Source organism: Onthophagus taurus, chromosome 2 (genome assembly GCF_036711975.1).
Source record: "Onthophagus taurus isolate NC chromosome 2, IU_Otau_3.0, whole genome shotgun sequence".
Lineage (NCBI taxonomy): Eukaryota > Metazoa > Arthropoda > Insecta > Coleoptera > Scarabaeidae > Onthophagus > Onthophagus taurus.
Window position 1 is genome coordinate 28,633,270 of NC_091967.1, and position 11,788 is coordinate 28,645,057.

Genomic DNA, 11,788 nt, shown 5'->3' on the forward strand with positions numbered 1-11,788 from the left:
CATTCATTTTTTTGTACGAGGGTATTTTTACAAGTCTTCAGAGATGATTCTCGCGCTCTTTAAAACCAGCTTTGATACGTGCCACACCTGTGAGTTTATTAAATTTTATATTGGGAGTTAATTGTTGGAATCCACTACTCTCTTTCATCATTATCTATGCTTTTCTAAGTTCTGCAAGGTGTTGCTGAAGAAGAAGACTTACTGGATTAGGTTCATCACAGTCAAGGTCAAATAAAAACCTAAAATAAAATAAAGAATTAGAACTTAAAATTATTGTATATAATTCAGTTACTTTTTTTGTATTTGTTGTGTTTGTTATTTGTTTACAACATTTACTTTACCAACTTCACGTCACAGTTCGTGGACAATACGGGAGCAACTGTGTGGCGCCTTAAAGAAATTTTACCCGACCCAATGTCCAATTGAGCTAGGCGAGGACCCGTGTTGTGTTTGCTGTTGTAAATGTGTTGGTTATTATATGTATTTTTTTGTTGTTGTAATTAAGGTGTCACATTTTCAAAAACCAAAAATACATATTAATATATCGGTATATCGGCTGGGAACTCAGCCGCACATGGAAGATGCTAGTGAACTCAACGAAACCTTCTCCACCCGGATTTGACAAAAACAACATAGTTGACAAGTAGACACTAATTAGTTATTAATTATCTTTTCATGTATTTATTGTCAAATTTTAACCGATGTATGTATGTAGGAAAGGGGATCTACATACAGCACCTAGGCTCCAACGGGCCCCTTGTACCTCCTGCACTCTTTCCGGCTACGTCAACCAGTCTAAGGAATTTCCGAAGGCTAGAATACAGCTCAGAGGTGTGTTCCTGATGCCATCTGTGGTCGGCCATTCCTCTCCGAAGTCTCTCATTCTGAAGTCTTACAGAGTGGGGCATTCACACAAGATGTGTCGGGCCGTCTCCTTGCTCTCTTTACAGAGGCGACAGAGAAGACTAACAGCAAGCTTAAGGTTATAAAGATGCTTGTTTACCTTACAGTGACCCGTGACGAGTCCCGTTACAGTTCGTAGAGCGTTTCTACCAAGCCTCTTTTTTACCTCTATTTCTGTGGAACTTGGTTGGGTGAGATATATCTTCGTAAAAATGTGTTGTAGAGGTGTGGAATCCGTTACATAATCCAAAATTGGTGAGTAGTCCACCATTTCATTCCAAAGATTGGCATTTTTACTATTTCTCTCACCCATTAGAATTCCTGCTGCTCGCAGTCGAAACATGATCACCAATGCCACCTCTTGGATGAACAAATGAAGTGGCGTTAGGTTCAGCATGTTTTCCATGGCTGCAGTGAGGGTAGTCCGCAGCGCACCTGTAACATACAAACACGCAAATCTCTGTACTTTATTAAGTGCAGCAGTGCATGTAGACTGTAGAGTCTTTGACCACCATACTACTGCACCATATGTAAGCATAGGTCGGATTACAGTCGTGTAAATCCAGAGGGCAATTTTGGGTGACAAACCCCATGTCTTACCTATAGCCCTCCGACATTGACCGAATGCAACGTACGCTTTTTTAACTCTATTATCTAGGTGGGTTCTCCATGTCATTTTATTGTCAAATGTGATGCCCAGATATTTGACTTGTTTTGACAACGCCAATGGAGTATTAGCAAGGGAACTTCCTCATCCATGTGAAAAGAATCAACTCTGTCTTCTTAGGATTCACAAAGAGTCTTTGTTCGTCACACCAAGTCTCTATCAATTTGAGAGCTACTTGCATCCTATCAAACAGCACGTTTATATACTTGCCTTTGACGAGAATGGTTAAATCATCTGCGTAACCAACTGTGGTAAAGTTGGCTTCAGCGAGGTTACGACGTTCATTTTATCTTAACTTACCAAACAGGTAAACATTATATTGTCTAGTTATTAAAATAAATAAAAGTTAGTTAAGGAGTTTTGAGATTTAATCAACCCCATCGAACATACAACAAAATTTGGTGGCAGCGGAGGATTCCAAAAAGAAATAAATTTGGAATTCGAAAATCTGTGAAGTCGATTTGAAGAGGCAGCTAGTGTTAGAAGTTACCGTCGGCCCAATCTTATTCTTTCGAGTCAAGAAACCGAAGAACACAGCTAGAAAATTCGATTTCTACTACACAAACACACCTTGGTATTGTTGCGTATACTTAAAGAAAAATCACATTATTCAAGAAACGTCGAAGTCTTTAAAAAAAAAATTCATCATCACGAGAGGGCCTGTCCAATTTCCAAGTCATCATCATCTCCTGGATCCATAATTAAGCGTCCGAGTTTGCTGACTCATCTCATCTGAAGGATATCGTCTTCATACCACATCGTAATCGTCAAGAAAGTGCACCTGTGAAGTGTCAGTTTTACTAAAGTGTCGTATCCAAATCGTCGTGGATAACTTGAAAAGAAAAAAAGAATCCGGTAAGTCTCTGTTGTTTTTTTGTTGTTTTTCCTTCTTATGCTACTGGATCACCATTTTTATTCAGACTACCTGCTTCTGGATCCAATGCGTATGCCGGTTCACCTCTGTTAAGACTGATGCACAGTTGCAATGTTTATTGTTTCAATGTTGATCTCTTTATAATTCAATGATGTCGTTTAAAAAATCCGTTTTAACTTTAAGTATTTGTCATTAGTTTTTTCTGCTTTGTAAAATTAATTTACTCAATTGAAACACATTCGTTTAGCATATTGAAATTGATTTCTTGCGGGTGGTGGGGCAGAAAAGAAAAGCAACAAAAATTGTCCTTTCTTATGGTCCTTCAGTCTATCTAGTGTCTGTGTTTATTTTCTTTTCTGCTTCGTACTTGCTAATTTAATTCCATTTTTTATTGTTTCATGCTTTCGATGTCGTTTTTGTTTTTGTTTTTTCTTTCTTATGTAGTTTGTTTTTTTTTTTCTTTTGTATTATTGTGGTGATTTTGAAAATCGATTAATATTTTGTCAATGGGCACAAGAACGAATGAGATCGGACGTAAATTTCTTTAGTAACGTGCTATTCTCGAATGAGTCTACTTTTATAAACGATAGATTTGAACGGGGAAGAAAGACAAAATGTGTGGCTGCAAAATGATAAGTGTCCAGCACATTTTTTACATATTGCACGTGAAGCTTTAGATCGGGATTATGCTGGGCGATGGATTGGAAGGGGAGGTCCAATTTCCTGGCCTGCCAGATCACCTGATTTAACACCTCTTGACTCTTTTTGTGGGGCGTCCTTAAGGATAATATTTATCGCGAAGTACCGACTACGCCAGAAAACATGGAAGAGCGGATAATAAATGCATGCAGAAATAGTAGCCTAGAAAAAAGTTTTAGTAGAAGGGTTAATAAATGTATTGAAGTGGGTGGGGAAATGTTTGAACATTTATTATAAATTTTATACTTGTAGTTGATTAATAGTATAGTTTAATCATTTTTTTTATAAATAAACAATATTTAAAACTTTTTGAATAAAAAAATTATTTAGATTTTGTCTACAAAAGATGTTTTGCCGTCGCGTTGTACTAGCAAAACCACACGGTAATTTTTTTTTTCTTGAATTATTTTACTTTTATCCATAGATGCCGATTTTGCAATCAAAAATATAGGATGTCATTTAAAAAATAGGTAGTGACCTTCATATGACCTTTAAAATAAGGTCAAGGTCAAAAAATTTTATCGTCATATGGTTTCCCCCTTCGCACAAAATAACTTTCATTTGGTTTATTTTTATGTAAAATGAACCGTTTTCGAGATAAAAATGCCTTTTGGTTTTCGGAATGCTGCCCAAACGTTCCAACGTTTCATCAATGAAGTCCTCTCATGTTTCAATTTCCTTTATGTTTATTTGGACGATATTCTTATTGCAAGCAAAGATGAAACCGAACATATTTCACATTTAACTCAATTATTCAAGAAATTATATAATTACAACATCAACATTCAACCTCCTAAATGCATTTTTGGTGTTAAATCTTTAGATTTTCTTGGACATCACATTTCTTCAAAAGGTATTCGTCCTTCTTTATCGAGAGTTAATGTTATTACTAACTTTCCCAAACCTGTTTCGTTAAAAGAGCTACAAAGATTCTTAGGTATGATAAATTTTTATCATCGATTCATTCCTAAACTATCACAGATTTTAGCACCACTGAATAATTTATCAGCTAGTCTAAATTCTAGTAAAGATAAATCGATCTCTTCATGGTCAAATGAACATGAATTATCATTCATTCAAGCTAAAGAACTTCTTTCTTCTGCGACAACACTTGCGCATCCATCTATTCATGCGTCGCTTTCGTTAACTACTGATGCTTCCAATATAGGCATGGAAGCAGTGCTTGCTCAAACATTCAATTCTGAAACACAACCTTTATCTTTTTAATTAAAAAAATTTTCATCCGCGCAAGACAATTACTCTACATTCGATCGAGAATTACTTGCCATTTATTCTGCAATAAAATTTTTTAAGCATTTTCTTCATGGAAATCACTTCACTATTTATACAGATCATAAACCACTAATAAATTCGTTCTTTTCTAAATCAGAAAAAACTCCTCGTCAGACTCGTTACTTAAATTACATTACCCAATTCACCTCGGAAATAAAATTTATTAAAGGTAAATCGAACATTGTGGCAGACACATTGTCACGAATCAATGTCGATTGCACAGGTCGATTGTCTTGAAAATCAATATCCAAGCTTACAGATGATTAAAAATGCTCAGGACCAGGATCAACAATTACCTTATTTAATCAACAAACAATCAACTTCCAGATGCAATTATAATTTATCTGAAACAAAAATTCCAAACTCAAATGTACTACTTTGGTGCGACACTACTTTAACGTCTCCTAGAATTTATATACCTCAAAAATATAGAAAAGTAATTTTTAATAAATTTCATAATCTAACTCATTCCGGCATTCGATCAACACTTCACAACCTTAAATCTCGCTTCTTCTGGCCTCACATGTCCAAAAATATACAATTATGGACAAAAGCTTGTCTAAATTGCCAACAAGCAAAGGTTCATAGACATATCAAATCTCCTCTACAGAAGATAACCATTCCGAGAGGAAGGTTTGAACACATACATATTGATTTAATTGGCCCCCTTTCCCCATCACTTGGTTCTACATATGTACTAATAGTTATTGACCGATTTACTAGATGGCCTGAAGCATTTCCTCTCAAAAATATTACCTCTTCCACTATTGCAAACACATTACTTCGTCATCATTTTTCAAGATTCGGTATACCTCATACTATAACCCATGACCGAGGTAAACAGTTTGAATCCAATCTTTTTTCACAATTTAATAAAATTCTTGGTATCCATCAAATCCACACATCCACATACCATCCACAAAGTAATAGCATTTTAGAGAGATTCCATCGAACTCTCAAAACCGCTATTACTGCAAGTAGTTTCGGTGAAAGATGGAATGAAGCTCTTCCACTCATTTTGTTAGGAATACGTTCTACATTGAAAGAGGATCTTGGTTGTACTTCAGCCGAATTATTATACGGTCAAACACTCTGACTACCTGGAGAATTTTTTATTACTTCTACCCCACAAATAGAAATTGATCCCCTTTTAGAAAATTTACGACAGCTTTCTCCGCAATTAAGCCAATTTCTACAACATTTCATTCTTATACAAAACCATTTATCCACAAAGATTTATATAATACAAATTATGTTTTTGTTAGAGTTGAAGGTAAACGACCTTCATTCACGTTTAATTACGATGGACCTTATAAAGTCATAGAAAAATATGAAAAAACTTTTAAAATTCTTCGTAACAACTCGCATGTTATCATTAACATTAATCGTTTGAAACCAGCATTCATTCTGAATGATAATTTAGTTGTCAACAATGACAATGTCAATTGTGTTGACATACCACTCAAAACTCATTAGTCATCTTTTTCATATCAACATGTTACCCTTTCGTTTTGCCAACATAATAATTAACTTATTGCAAGCTCAATGATTATTTTCCTTGTTGGAAGACGAAATATTAGTTACCTGAAGCAATTCAACTTTTTTATTATTATTATTTGTAAAATAATTTTTATAATTTTAATCACAAATTCAACAAAAGATGTAGGGTAAATCTTTTGTTGAATTTGTGATTCCTTGTTAGGGGGGGAATATATGTGGCAACCGCCACATTCATTAAATGTAATATTATAATATCGTAGTGATAAGTTTGTTAATAAAAAATAAAAAACCATAACTACAAAAAAAAAACAAAATAAAATAAATAAATAATTCAAATTAAAACCATAAAAACTGGCGTTCGCATTTTTCTGTAGAACAAATTAATTTATTTACGATTAACTTATAACTACAATCTTAATTGTCTCACGTTAAATGGACCATCCTGTATAATAATAAAGTTGTTGAAGATTACTCGAAGCCTCAGATAACGAATTTGGTTCGCAGTTGATAATGGGTACTGAAACGACCGATTTCGAAAAGCAGAGTAACATCACGGCAAAAATAACTGAATGATTCATCCTAAAATATAAACCCGTTTAAAATTCCTTTATAAAAACTTTTTGATCTTTACCTTATTTGAGCTTCGTTATTTCGTGTTCTATCTTTTTATCAGTTTTCTCTTCTCTATATATAGTATCTTTTTCAAATACTAAAAATTAGAATATATTGATGTAAGCGTTGATGCGTGAAATTATAAACATCAAAAGTGTCATCTAAAAATAGGTGCTAAATATTTATGATGAATAAATCCTTATATTGTTAGTATCCAATTATATAAAATGTAAACTCTCTTGTATTCCTTAAATAATATTTTTTATTGTATTATTTTAAAATGAATTAATTACAACTTACAATTATTCCCAATGCAACATGGGAGAATTGGCCAAAAAATGGTAGCTCGATTGCAACTGCTTTTTGAGTTGTTTGAAGGAAAATTAGAATGGTTTTGCGCGTTGATGCATCTGCTTCGTACCAATTAAGGTTATATATTTCATCTCCCACTCCAGCAGCCTATTTTGATTAATTTGATTAAATTAATAATAGTGGGAAAAAGAATGAAATTATTCATACCGCGGTAATAAATTTCTGCACAAAAGTGTGAGGTGCAAACATTGCTACTAAGCAAATCATGGTCATTAACAAACTAATCGAGTCCTTACTCTAAAGAGATATTAGATTAATTCAAAAACATGTTAAAATAAATTTAATTCTTACCACAACAAATTTAACAGTAGTCAAAGTAAGACAAACTGTAGTACTAAATTTTGTTGTGGTTACAAAAAAGCTGCAGAGGAAACCATTAAAAAACTGAAACATCCTAAAATATTTTGCTTAATAAAAATAATTACTTAAAAAGATTAACACCTTAATATACGTTGATGATATAAAATGATGGGAGGCAATTTTTTAAAATTTCTTTTCTTATTTCTAGTTAATTGTATATTTTTTACTATATCATTAAGGTGCTCTATACGTACAATAAACAACTCAAACGAATAATAGCACATCGTAACCCCTATTAATAACCCATTTATTGTAGCGCATATTGTGTATGCTTGAAACAACAATATTAACGTTATAACCCAATACCTCACACCAAAAGGAACGTAATACTCAATAACCAAACAACTTTTATAATCACTTAAACCATCGCAATCCTCGTTCAACAAACCATAACATATCATAAAATAAGCGACAAAAAATGAAACGACCCGAATCGTTTTAAATAAAATTTTAACATTTTTTTCAACGCATTTAATTCTTTGAATTTCCACTTGGTTAAAATCACTCAATAAATTTATTAATTTAAAAAAGTGGTGTCGATTTCGTAATAGTTGGACGTTCATTGACATTAATAGTACTCCCATTGTATAAATTTCCATAGTAAATAAAAATTTCGCAAAATTAATCTTGTAATCTGAAAGGATTAAAAGGTAAATAAAATTGTGTACGGATTCGCGCTTATTTCCTACTTATAATGTCTGATATAAATGGGTAACTTCCAAAAATAAAATTTAACCCAATCAAAATTATTGGTCCGAACCCGTGTAGTCCTTGCGGTGTTGGCCAAGCTTGGTGTTTTCGCAAATATTCTTCTAAAAGGTAAAACCCGAATGTTTTCGACATGTTAAGTGGGTGAAGTAAAACGGTTGAATGAAACTGGTAAGCTTGGGAATGTAATATCATTAAGAAAGTAGTTAATGAATTAAAAATGTATTTTTATTATTGTCTAATACAATTTTCGTTTATTACCTTAATTGAACATTGACATTTTTCGACTTTACAAGAAAACTTTGTTATCAAACGTATTACTTATATACATAGGCATGAAGATCAAGGTTTATGCTTTAATTTAAGATAAAAGTCGTTTCTTAGTTCCTATAAATAAAGTCGGTATGATTTTTTTAATATAGTTGATTTTTTGTTTATGTATAAATTTAATTATTTTCCTTATAAATTACTTAAAAAATTGTGGATGAAAACAAAATTTGTGGCTTTATTTTAAGATTAAACACACATTTTCATTTGCATAAATAACCCCCTCACGATATGTTAAATTTCTATCTGCATTTTAACGTTTTGAGGTTTAGCTAAAAGCAAAGAAAACTAATGATTTTTTTTATAAAATTTGTATAGTCCAGCCCCATAAGATTCATACACTGATTTAAAGAAGAATTTAGTTGTTTAAAATCACTTAATAAAGCGATCATTAAAAGATGAATATCTGCAAACATAATTACTGCGCCTATCGCACTAAATTATAAGTGGAATAGTAACTTGTCAAGGTTCCTCTTGTAATCTAAAATCATTAAACCAACGTCGTAAGATTAGATATAATTTAATACTCACTTATAACTTCTGTTATAAATAGATATAATATAATACTCACTTATAACTTCTGTTATAAATATATTTGTTAAATTTTATTTACAACAATCAAAATTAATTCTCCGAGTCCCCTAATTCCATGCAAGGGATGCCAAATATGATGTAAATACTTCTCCAGTAGTCCCAAGTCACTTTTTGATTTTCCCAGGTACTAAGTGGACCTCTTTCGGTCAGCGTAGAGCAAAATTTTCTCTAATGTAATGATCACAAAGTCTTTAAAAGAAAAGATGAGAGACTAATTGGTTGAAAGGCTTTAAGATTCTTTGGGTCCTTTTTTCCATTCTTCGGTATAAAGGATACTGTAACCCTCCTCCAGCCGATGTAGACATGGTTAAAGGCTAAATAAGCTCTAAAAACCATCATAAAGTGTGTTTTCATATCCTCTAGGTTCCATTGAAGAAGAGCAGGAAAGATACCATCGAGTCAGGGTGTTTTGAAGGGCTCAAAACTGCCAACGGCCCACTCTACCAACTGGTTCTGTACAACCTGGTTGGCTATGCGCCAGCCATGTCTGGTAGGAGAGTTGTTTAGTTCCACTTGGTGTGGAAGCGTTAAAAATCTTGCAAAGAACCTGGAAAGTAAATATCAATTAGTAAGTACAATGATACTTCTGGATCCTCGGTAAGCTGCCATTATTTTTTTTAAAATGTCACAACTGTATTTTTGGGCGCGAGATAGTATTTTGTTTAGGCGTGAGACTTTAGCAGCGCTCTCCACCTCCTCACAAAAACCACTCCAGACTTGTCGCTTCTTTTGACGTACTACACGTTTGAATTCTCAGTGGTGTGATTTACACAAAGTCCAGTCAGAATTCAGTTCAGAAAGCTTGAGTTAGTGTGTCACCTAAGAGGTTTGAATAATTCTCCAATTCCTCAGTATTTCCAGGAAGGGCATCCGGAAAATCTCGCAATTACTCGTTTAGACAGCTTGCAAAAATGCTTAAGTAAGTCTGCTTTGGAAAATGCAAAGAAAATTGCTGTGAACATGGTATTGGCAAATTCTCAAGTCAAAGAGTTTAAAGCGTCAGGTGTGAATATTAGTCAAGTCAAGTTCAAATACAATAAAAGTCAAAAAGAATGGAAGGAAGTAAGGAAGATTTCAAGTGGTCTGGGAGGTGGTGTCCGAAAGAAAGTTCAAGTCGAGAGTCATCAAACGAGTCAGTCTGTCAGGTCCGATAAAGAATGTTGGAGGTGAGGACGTTTTCACAATCTAAATGGATGTCTAGCACAAGAATGGGAGTGCTATGTGTGCAAAAAGAAGAGGCATACATCAAGCAAATGTAAAAAGAAAAGTGTCAAGTCTGTTGAAGAGGAAAAAAATGAAAGTGAAGAGGGTTCAGAAGATGAGAAATCGGTGGACGAGTATACACTAGGAGTATAAATGTCATTGGTGAGCATAAGCCGAAAACAATAGAGGTTAAGTTAAAATTATTCAAATTTGGCAAAATTGTAGATTTGACAAAACCTAGTTTTAAGTTAAAAGCTGTAACAGGGGATAACTTGGACGTTGTGGGTTCATATAAGGTTAGAGTAGAAGTAAATAATGTTTGTAAATCGTTAGAAACAACAGTAATAAGTCAAAAGTCGTCATTAAAACCGTTAATGGGTAGAGATTGGTTGGATGAATTATTTCCTAGATGGCGAGAGTATTTTCTAGGGAAGTTAGCGATGGGTAACTTAGGTAGCATGAATACTACTGTAAAAAATAAAAACAAGGGACATTTTTTTGAATGAAATTAAATGTAAATACTATGATTTAATGAAATTGGATCAAAAGTCATGTATTAAGGGATTTGTGGCACAAGTTACTTTGAAAGAGAAATGTAGTCCAATTTTTCATAAAGCCTATGCAGTACCGTATGTTATCCGCAAGGATGCAGAAAATGAATTACAAAAAGTAGAGCAAGCGAAAATTATAACAAAAGTTAAAGCTAGCGAATGGGCAAGTGGTTGTTCCGAAAGAAAAAGAAGGGATTGGACTGTGTGTTGACTATAAAGTGACTATTAACAGACCAGTAGATGTAGAGCATTATCCTTAGCCTGTTCCTGATGATATTTTTGCATCATTGAGTGAAAGTAAAGTTTTTTGTATATTTGATTTATCAGGAGCATATCAGCAGCTCATTCTAGATAATAAGTCTCAAGAAGTCCTTACCATAAATACGCATTTGGGATTGTATAGACCAAAAAAATTGCAATTTGGTATATCCAGGACCGTCTATTTTCCAGTCGGTAATGGATAGAATCTTACAAGGAATAGAATTGTTACATTGATGATATTTTAATAGCAGGTTTAACTGTTGAGGAATGTTATGAAAAAACATGTATAGTTTTAGATAGATTTAGAAAATATAATGTAAGAATAAATTTTAAGAAAAGTATTAGGTTATTTGAAGCTGAAATTGAGTTTCTTGGTCATACTATAAGTGCTATGAGTATTAAATCAACACAAGCCAAAATAGAAGCTATTCAAAAGGCAGCTATTCCTGACACAGTACAACAATTACAAGCTTATTTAGGTCTCATAAATTATTATAGAAAGTTCTTACCGAGATTGTCGGAAAGATTGTATGTTTTGTATAAACTGTTGCATAAGGGAACATCATTTAATTGGCCAGATGAATGTAATAAGGCTTTTGAACTTAGCAAAGAGTTAATTTTGCAAAATAATTTATTAGTACATTATAATCCTGAAAAATCTTTGTTGTTAGATGTGATGCTAGTAGTTATGGTATTGGATGTGTTTTAAGTCATAAAATAGATGCCGAGTCAATCTATTTTGCTTCAAATACTTTAACAGATGCACAAAAGAATTATTCACAATTGGATAAAGAGGCTTTAGCTTTGGTTGTGGCAGTAAAAAAGTTACATAAATATTTGTATGGGCGGAAGTAAGTTTATTAT

At 33.2% G+C, this 11,788-nt stretch overlaps 1 long non-coding RNA gene across 1 annotated transcript; it reads right to left on the reverse strand.

Annotated features, from left to right (window-relative positions):
* Positions 1–6,305: 6,305 nt before the first annotated feature.
* LOC139432675 (uncharacterized) lies at positions 6,306–6,947 on the reverse strand. The gene is made up of 3 exons (XR_011642418.1): positions 6,849–6,947; positions 6,568–6,795; positions 6,306–6,515 (listed from the first exon to the last, which is right to left on the reverse strand). It is a non-coding gene; the product is annotated as an uncharacterized lncRNA (long non-coding RNA).
* Positions 6,948–11,788: the final 4,841 nt, after the last annotated feature.